This window comes from Lotus japonicus, chromosome 1 (genome assembly GCF_012489685.1).
Source record: "Lotus japonicus ecotype B-129 chromosome 1, LjGifu_v1.2".
NCBI lineage: Eukaryota > Viridiplantae > Streptophyta > Magnoliopsida > Fabales > Fabaceae > Lotus > Lotus japonicus.
Window position 1 is genome coordinate 86,410,712 of NC_080041.1, and position 12,553 is coordinate 86,423,264.

Sequence of the window (12,553 nt, forward strand, 5' to 3'; positions counted from 1 at the left end):
AGGCTTTGCTAGCAGTGACTACACTTTGTGTGGCTACAACCCTCAGTTGGTTTCTCGACAGTTTGGGCTTAGCCAAGCTTTGCCCAACACCTTGTTTGACAAGAGCCTTGTCTTATACCCCGGGGCTATCAAGAAGGCTTCTGCGTTTGACACGACTGTCCACTTTTATAACAAGAAACTCCTCAACCTGAGCCCCTTCAACTATGCTCCTTCGTACTATGCCAATAATGCTTTCAAAACCTGGTGGTCTGAGTATTGGGCCCAGATTTCGAAGCCCCTCGTAGATTGTCTTCAATGCATGACATATGCTTTTCTTTTGCAAAAGCAGGACCTCAAGAAGACCAAAGGTATGCACCTGGCAGAAATCCGATCCTTTCAAGAGTTCTTTGGTGTGGTATATTATCCAACTCTTCGCCTTCGAGATGCGGTTGCGAAAGCAGCTCAAGTATTAAGGCAAAAATGGGAATTCAAAGCCAAAAAATCCAAGTTAGTTATTCCTCCTGGTGAGGAAGGTCTATCTTTTGTTATTCGAAAAACTGGCTTTAGGTTCCCATCTTTGCCCACGAGTAGGTTTGCATTGGCTTTTCCGCCGGTCTTGCTCAAATGGGTTGACCATGTAAAGATAAATGTGTTAGCCAATCAAGCTCTTCCTCCTCGAAAGCGAGTGACTTGGACTAAGTACCACTTATGGAACTTTCCGTATCATGTGCCCGTCGAAATCTTCAACCACATATCGCTGAACATGCGTATTGGTCAAGGTAATATTTCGACTTGGCCTTGACTTTGCTATTTTACCTCTTAATTTTCTTTCCGTTTGCAGCTGAAGTCATTACTCAACCGGCCCCTCAAGTTATTTCCCCGGTGGCCCACTCCTCTAAGGACAAGCCAGTCGTGATTGAGGATGATGATGACGAGGACGATAATGTCAGCCTTGCTGACAAACTTAAGGTATTTCCCTCACGGCTTTTCCTTTTTCCTTTTAACTTCTTTGGAATATTGATTAATCTTTTCTTTGATAGGGTCGAAAAAGGAAAGCTAAGCCTGCTGCTTCGGTTAGCCAGAAGAAGGCCAAAGGGGCTGGTGCTTCCACAACCAGCAAGGCTTCTACATTGGTGGCTGATGCTCAGCCTGAAATCGATGGCAAGGGAAGTGGTGGCGACGCCGCCATTCAAGTATGTTTCTTATTTTCAAGAATACTTTGCGGCATTTTAGTTTGTGATTTCTTAATCAGATCGAGTTTTGTTCTTTTCCTCAGGCTGATGTTCATGAGCATTCCACTTCCAATCCTCCATCCCGTGAAAATTCTCCAGCTCCCAATCCTGCAAAATCCAAAGTTGGGGGCGTCGAGAAGCCTCCTAAGGCTGCGTCTTCAGTTAAAAAGCCCTCGACATCTGAGGGGAGGAGGAAGATTAGGAGCAAATCTGGTCACAAATCTCCTCACCATTCCAAGAGCTCTACCAACTCAAGCCCTTCCAAAGGGTCTACTCGCCAGGTAATCATTCACCCTTATAACTTTTCCACGTTCTGGTGGTTCCTTGGATGGGCATCCTATTTTACCAAAGGGGCCACTAAAGAGGCCTAGACTGACTTTTCTGATTTTTTTTTAGGAAACTCAAGGTGCAACTTCTCCCATTCGTGAAGCAGAAATTCTTCCTAGCAAGGATGCTAGCCCCATGCCTCCCCCAAAGTCGACGACTGCTATTGTGCAACTTTCGCCTCAGGCCAAGGGCGGTTCTTCATCTCGTGTGTCTAGCGAGAAGCTTGACATCTTGTTCGAAGAAGATCCCCTAGCGGCTTTGGATGGCTTTCTCGATGGCACTTTGGAATGGGATTCTCCGCCTCGTCAAGCTGATGTTACTGCTGAGACTGTTCAATCCAGTGGACTTGCCAATCTCCAGCAAATTGAGGAAAGTCTGGGTCGGCTGAAAGCTATTGTCTTCGACAGTGGATTCCTCGACCAGATTCGGGCTGATTCTCAAATAGGTCATACTGCTAAGGAATTGCTCGTCTTCCTACTTGGTCAAAAGCTTGATTCTCGCCAGACTGCTGCTTTGGCCGACCTTCAATCTTTTTTGATGGATGCTTTAGCCACTTTTCATCAAGCCAAGGACGTGGGCCAAGCTGTTAGCCTCAAGGAAGCTAAAGTCTCTTCTGGTAAAGCTCAAATTGCGGCGATGAAAGAAGACTTCAAGAAATTCACTGCCAGGAAGGTTTTAATTGCAGATGGCATATCTGATGTCGACGCCAAACTCGAGGAGCTCCGTCGAGAGGTTGCTAGGTTGGAGAAGAAACGGGCTGATTTGGTTGAGGAGGGACATGCTGTGAAGACCCAACTGGATACGCTGACCAAGGAGTCTAAAGCTCTGCTTGTCTCGACGAAGGAGGTTATCAAGGATTTGGAAATCGACCAGGCTGTGAAGAAGGATCTCGATGCCAAAATTGCTACTTTTGCTTACCGCTTGAATTATTTTAAATCTTTGCTTTAAGATTTCCCTTTGTCAATGTGTAATGATGGCACCATTTTGATCATGGCCTTTGATGCCAAATTTATGTACTTATTCGACAATGTTTTTGGCACTTGGGCCATATAATTTGACATTTAATTTGCTAAGTCTTTTCAGTTTCCACTACGCATTTATGTTTCATTTTCTGACGGCTAATTACTATCGTTGCACCGTTCAAACTCCATCGCACTCTTTATGTAGTCGTCGCTTGATTTCTGGGAAATAGGCCAATTTATTGCAGTCTTTCACCATGTTTTCTTGATTCAGTGAAGGTCTTTGTCCATTAAAGGCCAAAGTTATTTACGATGGTAGTGGTAATCTACGTGGCCTGTAACCATAAGATGAAGAGTTGGCAACTGATCGCCATTAATTAATGTAATCCTTTGTTGTTATACTATAAATAGAGCGTTCTTTGTTACTTCCCTTCAGTAACTTCTTCAACCTCCTCCTTACTTCTTTTCAGTAACTTCTCCAGAATTTCCTTCCCGTTTCCACAAGCTCCTTCAACTATGGCCAGCCGTCGTCTTCTTAATCAAATCCGGAGTTTGGCCTTTGATCAGGATTTGTTTTGGGAGCTACATTCTTCTCTCTCCTTGGCTGAAGAGCTTACTGGGCTCATCAACCAACTTTTGGAGCGGAATATCATTGCTTCCGTGAGAACTCCTCTCCTAGAGTTCCTGGAACTCCTGAATGAAGCGGTGCCTCTGTATGAAGAACACCGGGAATTCACTTCTCAAGTGTTCTTTGCTGAACACCAAATTAATGAGAAGATGGAGGAGTTCGACGAGTTGAGGGTTGCTCTGGATCAAGTGGACCCTGAGGAGAGTGTGGGAGCTCTGAAAGTCTTGGTTGACAAGCTTTCCACTGCCGCCTGCGAGGAGTTGGATCTTAGACAGGAGAAATCGCGACTGGAAGCCCAGCAAGAAGACGTACTGAGGCGCATGGAGCCTCTAAGGGCTAGATATAATAGTTACAGGGCCAACCCTCCTTTTTAGCATTTTTTGCCATATTTGTAATGTTTCATTTTTAATTAATAAGACATTCGATTTTGGCAATTTTTTCCTCATTTTCCTTATTCGATGTTTACTTCATGCAACATTGGCTTATACGCTTTTAAATACTTGCCATTTATTGTCATTTGTCGAGTTCTACCCCCTAATTCTTTAATCGAATAAGCGTTACCGGGAAGCACTGTCTCGATTTTGAAAGGACCTTCCTAGTTTGGAGTCCATTTTCCATAACGTTTGTCTTTTTTATCAACCGGCAAAATAACTTTCCACACGTAATCGCCAGGCATAAAAGATTTAACTCTAACCTTTTTATTGTAAGCTCTAGCAATGCGGTCCTTTTGCCTGGTAAGGGTATCCAACGCCAATAATCTTTCTTCGTCGAGATTGACTAACTCATCAAGCATCATATTCCAATAGTCTTCGCTTGGAATTTCCTCTTGCCTTTGGATTCTACATGACTGCAAATACACTTCTGCTGGCAGCACTGCTTCTTGGCCATACGCTAGTCGAAATGGTGTTGCCCCGGTAACTTCCTTAGGTGAATTCCTGTAAGCCCAAAGCACTTGGCCCAAAGTTTGATGCCAGCTTTTAGGTTTTCGGCTAACATGTTTCTTAATTAAGGAGATTAGTGTTTTGTTGGCAGCTTCTACCTGGCCATTTGCCTGAGCATAGTAAGGAGTCGAGGTTAGAAGCTTTATACCCCAAGATTCCGCGAATGATGCCACTTTTTGACCCACGAATACTGTGCCCTGGTCTGTAGTGAGTGACTCAGGTAACCCGAAACGGTATACTATGTGATTCTGAATGAAATCGATCACCGTGTCTTGGGTAACGTTTTGTAGGGGAATTGCTTCTAACCACTTGGTAAAGTAGTCTACAGCCACTATTATATACCTATGCTGCTTAGAAGAAGATGGGTTAATCTCACCGATTAGGTCTAAGGCCCACCCCCTGAATGGCCATGGTTTGATGATTGAATGCAGTTCACTTGCCGGCACATGTTGTATCCCTGCATGTTTCTGGCAATCTTGGCATCCTTTCGCATACTCCATGCAATCCTTCATGATAGTAGGCCAATACATCCCTTGTCGGAATAGGATCCACTTCATCTTGATTCCTGCCTGATGAGAACCACATAATCCATCATGGACAGCCGAGGTTGTTATGAATGCCTCATCTTCGCTTAAACACTTTAGTAGTGTTCCGTCGACATTTTTCTTGAAAATTTCGTTGCCCATGATGACGTAATTCATAGCCCTATACTTGACTTTGCTATCAGTGGTACCCACAGGGTTTTGCAAATAATCGACAATTGGCTTTCTCCAATCATTAGGTGCCATATTGTTGATGACTAAGATGTCGAGATCAGAGAGATTTAGTTTTTCTTTGACTTCAATTAGTTCTTTCAGTCTAGATCTATCAACCATGTACCCTGATGCAATCTGCGCCAATTCATTGGCTTCTTGGTTGTCTATCCTAGGAACGTGACCTATTCCAACATCGTCGAATTTAGCCAACAGATTATTCGCTTTTACATAATATCTGGCTAGATTTTCGCTAACACACTTGTATTCCTTGGTGAGTTGCTTTATCACCAACTCAGAATCTCCTTTTACGACAACGTTCTTTGCCCCCAGAGCTAGCAAGATCTCGAGGCCTGATATCAACGCCTCATACTCAACTTCATTGTTTGAGCAATTATCCTTGATCCTAAATTTGAATTTCGTGGGGATGCCCTGCGGGGATATTATGAACATTCCAATTCCGGTTCCATCTTTATGGCTGGAACCGTCGAAAAATAGCTTCCAAGGCTGGATGCCTACGTAAGTTATGATTTCTTTAGGCAGAGTATGATCTGCCAAGAAGTCAGCCACTGCTTGCCCCTTAATTGCTTTTAATGGGGCATAAGTTAGTGAATATTCGGTTAGGGCCAAAGCCCATTTACCAATTCGACTGTGTAAGATAGGTTCGGATAACATGTGCTTTATTATATCATAATGAGAAAAAACCATTACATTGATTGACTTTATATAATATTTCAGCTTTACACAGGAGAAGTACAAGCATAAGCACAACTTCTCGATCATGGTGTATCGAGTTTCTGCGTCATTCAACACTCTACTTAAGTAAAATATGGCCCTTTCGTTGCCATCTTCATCTTCTTGAGCCAGCATGCTTCCAATGGTTTCATCTGTGGCAGAGATATACAACTTCATTGGCCTCCCTCTTACAGGTGGTACCATCACAGGTGGGTTGGATAAGTAGTCTTTAAGTTCATCAAATGCTTTTTGATGCTTTGCTTCCAGCGGAACACGTCTTCTTTCTTAAGTCGAAGAAGTGAGGAAAATGACTTGGTCTTCTCGCTGAGGTTGGTAATAAATCTCCTCAGGAAGTTAATCTTTCCCAATAACGACTGCAGTTGTTTCTTGCTGGTTGGTGGACTGGTGTCGAGAATGACTTTAGCTTTGTTTTTGTTGATCTCGATGCCCTTTTTATACACCACAAAACCCAAAAAATCACCTGCAATAACACCAAAGGCACATTTAAGGGGGTTCATCTTTAAGCCAGATTTTCTCATCCTCTCAAAGGATTTCCTCAGATGCAATAAATGGTCATCCCTTGATGGGGACTTCACCACATTATCATCAATGTAAACCTGCATGAAAGTTCCAATAAAGTCATGAAAAATGGTATTCATTACCCTTTGGTAGGTCGCGCCAGCGTTTTTCAACCCAAATGGCATGACCACCCACTCATATGTCCCCAAGGCACCAGGGCATTGAAAAGCTGTCTTCGATACATCCTCTTCTGCTATGAAGATTTGGTTGTAGCCTGAATAACCATCCAACAAGCTTAAGTATTCATGACCAGCAGCTGAATCCACCATCATCTCAGCAATGGGTATGTGATATTCATCTTTTGGAGTGGCATCATTAAGGTCTCGAAAGTCAATGCAAACTCTCATCTTTCCATTCTTCTTGATCACCGGGACCACGTTGGCTAACCAATCCACATATCGAGCCGTTCTGATGAATTTGCACTTAAGGAGCCTTTTGATTTCTTCCTTGATTTTTACCAACACATCTGGATGGAACCTCCTGGGTAATTGCTTGACTGGTTTCTTGTCTCCCTTGATGGGTAACTGCAACTCCACCAGTTCTTGACTAAGTCCTGGCATTTCATCATAATCCCAAGCGAAACAGTCTTTGAATTCTTTGAGTAATTTCACCATCCTATCCTTTAATTCTGGGTCAATAAGAGCACTGATGTATGTTGGCTTCTTCTCTGAGCCATCACCCAAGTCTACTTCTTCCAAAGGGTCTCGTGCTTCCATTTTCTTGGAAACGTCGATCACTGGCTTCTCGAAACCCAATGGGCTATCATCATAGATGCAATCTAGCCTCAAATTGCGGAGATCTTCGAATTCTTCGACGCTCTGCTCGTCTTCTTCCAAGCACGTGTTTTCCTTATTTGTTGTTGCCTCCTCCTGAGGTGTCATTTCGACCGGCAGAACTGAGACATTAGCTTCATCAATAGCCATTTTTTTGGCCATTCTTACGGCCTCTAAGGCTGTTCTCATTCTGTTTTCGGCTGCGTAAGTCGAGATTCGAGCTATGCTCGAATTAATCATCTTTACCATTATTTTGCCACTCAGTGGTGGCATCTTTTTCTTCATCGCTGTGCCATCCGCTCATGGCATCAGGTTTGCAAGCTTCATTGAGGTTCAACCCCCGGATGGGATCCAATGTCACTGAATACTCTGAGTATGGATTGAAATATTTATTGGCCACTGTGTCCAAAGGAGCAATTGTGGTTAAGCTCTTCTCGAAATTCTTCTTGCCCACGTAACCTGTCTCCGCTAAGTAGTAGCTTTGATCTGCTTGCACATTTTCGACGACCCCATCTAATTTCCAAATGGATATACGTTGGTGCAAAGTTGAGGGCACTGCTCCCACACCATGAATCCATTCTCTCCCTAGCAGCAAATTGTAATTGACCTTTGAAGGGACCACAATGAACAATGTGGAGCGCGCTACCGTTCCTACAGTTATGTTCAGCATGATTGCTCCCAAGGAAGAGCCTGTCTTTCCTTCATAATCGGAAAGTACCATATCATGGGGAATTAGGTCTGCTTCAGTTTTGCCCAACTTTTTGAGCATAAACTTAGGCATCAGATTGATTGCAGCTCCTCCGTTGACAAGGACTTTGTTAACTCTTTTCTCTTCGACTTTAGCCCAAACGAATAGTGGCTTCAAGTGGCTCTTCATCTGTTCTGTTGGCCTTTGGAAAGTAGCTCTCTCATCTTCGACAGACCCTTTTTGCATCACGTAGTAACACAAAGGGTTATCATCTATCTCTTCTTCGACATAGTAGTCTTCCTCGCTTTCTGTAACCTCTGAGATTCTATCGAATTCCGCAGGCAAGATAGACACTATGCAGATGATGTTGAGGTCTTCTCCATCACTGTCATCGAAATCTTCGAGCATGTCTTCATCTTCGTCTTCAACAGCATCTTTCCCCTTTTCCTTGGCCGGGTTTGGTGGCACAGTTGTTCCCTGTTTGATGGCATGGTCCAGCTGATTGATAATCGACGCCACGCTAGGTTCATTGCTAGGGTTGTCCTCTGGCTTTATGTCCCATAGTGAACGAAACTTGCCACCTCTTTCCCTTTCAGCTTTCCTTTTCCTCAGGAAACATCTGAACTGAGTTCTGGTCATTTGTTCAGGAGTATAGTAGTTCCCGGAGCCATAGGAGTAGCTTCGCGACACGCGGGAATTGTTGATGTAAGAAGATCTCTGGCCCAAGTCGATTTTCTGCCACTTGTGGTGTTGTTTTGGCCTTGGAGGTGCTGGCCTGAACCATTGGTTTTTTGGTAATCCAGCATCAGGGACATAAGTTTTGTCCTTACCTCTCAACTTCTGGCCTTTATGGCCATCAAGTTCCTAGCCTCTCCCAAACCACTCATCGTGGGGATATTTCAGCCTTCTAGACACAGGCGCTTTCTTCTGATAATGTCTTTTCATTTCAGAATCTTGGTAGGCTTTGGCTGTAGACTTGTCGAAAACGGCGCTGCATCGAGGGCACAACATGACTTCTTTCTCGCCATCTTTGCTCCGGGATAGAAATTCCACAAGAGTTTCTCCGGCCTTGGGGTAAACTTCATCTAAGCTCACCTTTTTCTCGACCTCTGGTTCCTCGACAGCAATGTTTTCCTCCCTTGCTTCCCCGAGTGTCTGGCCTAGATCTAACTTTTCAGAAATATCGACCATACCAATATAGAAAGGTTCCACATAGTTGGCCTCGGCTACCTGCAACGGATCAGAGTCAATCTTCATTTGGCCTTTAGCTTTCTCATCATACTTGAGTCTCCCTTAATCCAATGCCCCCTGCACAAGATCCCTGAAACGAACACACTGTGAGGTCCAATGACCAAAAAAGTTGTGATATTTACAATACTTATTCCTTTTCCTTTGTTCAGGAGAAGGAAGCTTTTGGTCTTTAGGGACCACAAGCAAACCATCAGACACAAGTATATCATAAATTGCATCGCATTTGGTCACATCAAAAGTATAAGTTTTCACAGCAGGAATGGTGTTCTTGGGGTTTTCTTCCCGAAGTTTGTTTTCATATGGTTTCAATGCTTTACAAACATAAGGGTCGCCTGGCTGGAGCTCAGCCAGATTGACATCATTTATGTCGACGTCTGCAGGGACTTCTCGATAAACATAAGGATTTTGACACATTGGATCAGCGTCTATGTACGCTACTTTTTCTTTCTTTGGCCACTTAGTGGTTTTGGCATTTTCTTCAGACTTTTCGGTCTTTAGTAATTCGATGTGCCTCACTCTATCTGCGAGCAGGGACATATCTCGAATATATTGAGTATCGATTTTCTTTCTAATAGAATACTCCAGACCACCAGCGGCTAAAACAACTAGCTCATGTTCCGGGACATGAGTGAAACATCGAGATTTATGCATCCTAAACCTGTTTAAGTAATCATCAATGGACTCTGCTGTTTTCCTTTTTACACTAGCCAAATCCTTCAAACTCACCTTGCACTTTCCCCTAAAGAATTGTTCATGGAAAATTCTTTCCAATTGGGCCCATGTATGAACCGACCTTGGGGGGAGGGTGGTGAACCAGGTAAACACATTCTTAGTTAAAGAACTTGAGAAGTACTTCATTTTCAAATTTTCATTGATGGCTAAGTCCCCTGCTTCGATCTGGTACCTAGCTATGTGCTCTACAGTAGATTCTCCTGAGTCCCCGGAGAATTTGGTGAACTTAGGGACCTTCCAGCCTCGAGGAAGTTCAGATTCGAGAACTTCTTCTGTAAAGACCGATACGAAATGGGGCCTATTTGCGAAACCTACGTTGAAGCCATGTTGGTTCAACAATTGTTCCACCACCGCAGCAACATTTTGTTGCCCCCCAGCGTTCTGGTGTCGAATTCTTTCTAGCACACCATCAGCGTGTTCATCCCTGTTCACCATATACACATTTTGCAATGGTGGTTGCACTGCCTCGTTTCCCCTAAACAAAGGGTTTGCCCCCATGTCTTGGTGTTGTGGTGCTTGATAACGCACAGGAGCGGGGACATGGTTAGGCAATGGGATTTGATTAACCCCTGGTGCCGGTTGGATTTCGACTGGTGCCCCAAGGCTGTAGCCAAACGATCCATCTGACGTGCCAAATGCTGATTATTGGCATTATTATTTTGGAGCACGGGGTTAATTATTTCACCTATCTGGCGAGATAGCATGTTAACCATTTCATGGTTACTATCATCTACTTGCTGCCTAATGGTTTGATGTGAACCAGTGTTCATACCTGTGGACAAATAAATTTGTGAACTGGACCCAGGATTAGGGCCAGGAGGACTAACTCGACTTCCTAAGTTCAGCATTGTCCCATTTGCCCCAAAGGGGGGTATGCTAAATAGTGGAACATTCTCGGGGAACGTCGAATACGTACCTTGTATGCCCTGCATTATAGATGTAGGCATACCATAAGGCATGTCTCCCCTTGTAACCGTTGGAACAATTTGTGCCTGCACTGATGTAGACACAGTCATTTCTGCAACTGCAGAAATTGCCACGTTATGGGTTGGCATAGTGGTGCCAGGCCCCATCCCAGTAGATACTTCTTCATTATTGTCACCGCAACTTCCCCCGGGGCTTCCCTGATTGCCCACGTTAGACCCTTGGGGGGAGGCTCTTCCTCGATTGCTTGCCATACTTACAGTCTTACCACTTCTCAGGTGCATATAAAACGTAAATCACAATCAAGGCAAGTAACAAATACCAAATAGCATGCAATAAACCAAACACACAAAACGCTTCTGTAAAACTTAGTTTTCACAAAAACAGTCTCACTGGGCGTGCCAATTTGTTTACACTGATCTTTGGTAAACAAATATCCTCTTAGTTCGACTAAAGGAAGTTTAGACTCAGGGGCCTTTTGAGAAAACGTTTTGCCAAAGTGTGGTGTGTGAATGAGTGTTTTTCGACAACAATGAGCAATTCAAGTGAAACTGGATTTCATTAAACATGGATCCATTACAAGAAGATCAAATAAAAACAAAATGAAATGAAAGCGAAAACGTAGATTTCGACAGGAAACTACACAATGGGACTGGAAATTGACAAGCTTAATGCAAAAAAACTAAGCAACTGGTTCTGCAACGTACTCCTCCATCATCACGTCTTGCTCCTTGAGTCTCATTGATGCGGACGTTAGAGCTTTTTGGTGAGTTTTTCAGAGTTGAGTTGGGAACCCTTTTCCTGATGATTCTTCTCGTATTTATAGTGCTTCTTTCTTCCCGACGTTCTTGGCGGTTGTCCTTCATCGCATGGTGGCTTCGTGGGTTTGAATTTTGGCGCCTTGCCCGTTCAGCCGGTAGCTTTGAGCACGTGGCTTTAATTGTTTGTTTGCGACGTGGGTGGCCTTGAGTCGTGGGTAACCGCCGCCATTCGTGGCATCGTGGATATGCACACGTGCTGATAATTGCCCACCACTCGGTAACTGCTTCCTTCGCTGAGTTTGTCGAATTGTCGAATTTTCCTTTACTTCCTTGGCTTTAGGGGATGTTACTTGATGAGCCTCAAGCTTCATCATGGGCCTTTCTGTCGAGAAACCATCTTCCTGACACCGGTGTCGAGGATCGTAGCGTTAAAGATCTTGGCTCAACACATAGTCTGTTTGGTTTTCAATTTGAAAGTGCTTTCATCTAATAAGAGACTACGTTTGATGCATTGAAATGTGTGATCTCAAATACCATGATCTCAAATGAACTTTCAAACTGAAAACCAATAAAAACCATAATTTCGTAAAACTGTAAAAGCAAAGTTACAAAAATTCCATTTTATTCTCATGTCGAGAGCATGCGATCCTAATTCCTTAACTAAAATGATGATTTTAGAGAAACTTTTGTTGACTAAAAGCAATGAAGAACTTTTGGTGGAAGCAAGTGGTTGGGCGAGGAAGGTTATCCATCTGTGTTTATTAGCTAGAAAGCTCCGGCACAATAAAAAGCAAACAAAAGGTGGGTGTGGATTCTACTTCTTCTTTATTCAAGTATCTACATTACATTCGGCAGCTGAGTCTAATGCTTTTCATACTCTCAAAATAGCCTGTAAATGAGTAAATCTCTTCAAATAAATTATTCTACAATCAATTAGATGTATAAAAAGCTCAACTATTTACCAGTTTTTTTTATAAGTCCTCAACTATTTACCTGTTATTACAATGTTGGTAAAAGTGGGTAATACTAGTAGGTGTTATTAACGACAAGGAAATGGTTTTGTGGTACATTTCCAGTGGACCGTTTCCCTAAAAAGCTAATACGTGGCACCCTGCACGGTTTCCAAGGAAAGCTGTTATAGAAACGGCTCTGTCTTTTCATCATCTCCACAAGTCCACGTCGCACCAGCCGTTAGATAAGAATCCTTCCTAATCCTAACCACAACCCTACCACTAACTTTCCTAAATTCTACGCCAACTTTAACCAACCCTCACACTTAACCATGGTTAACT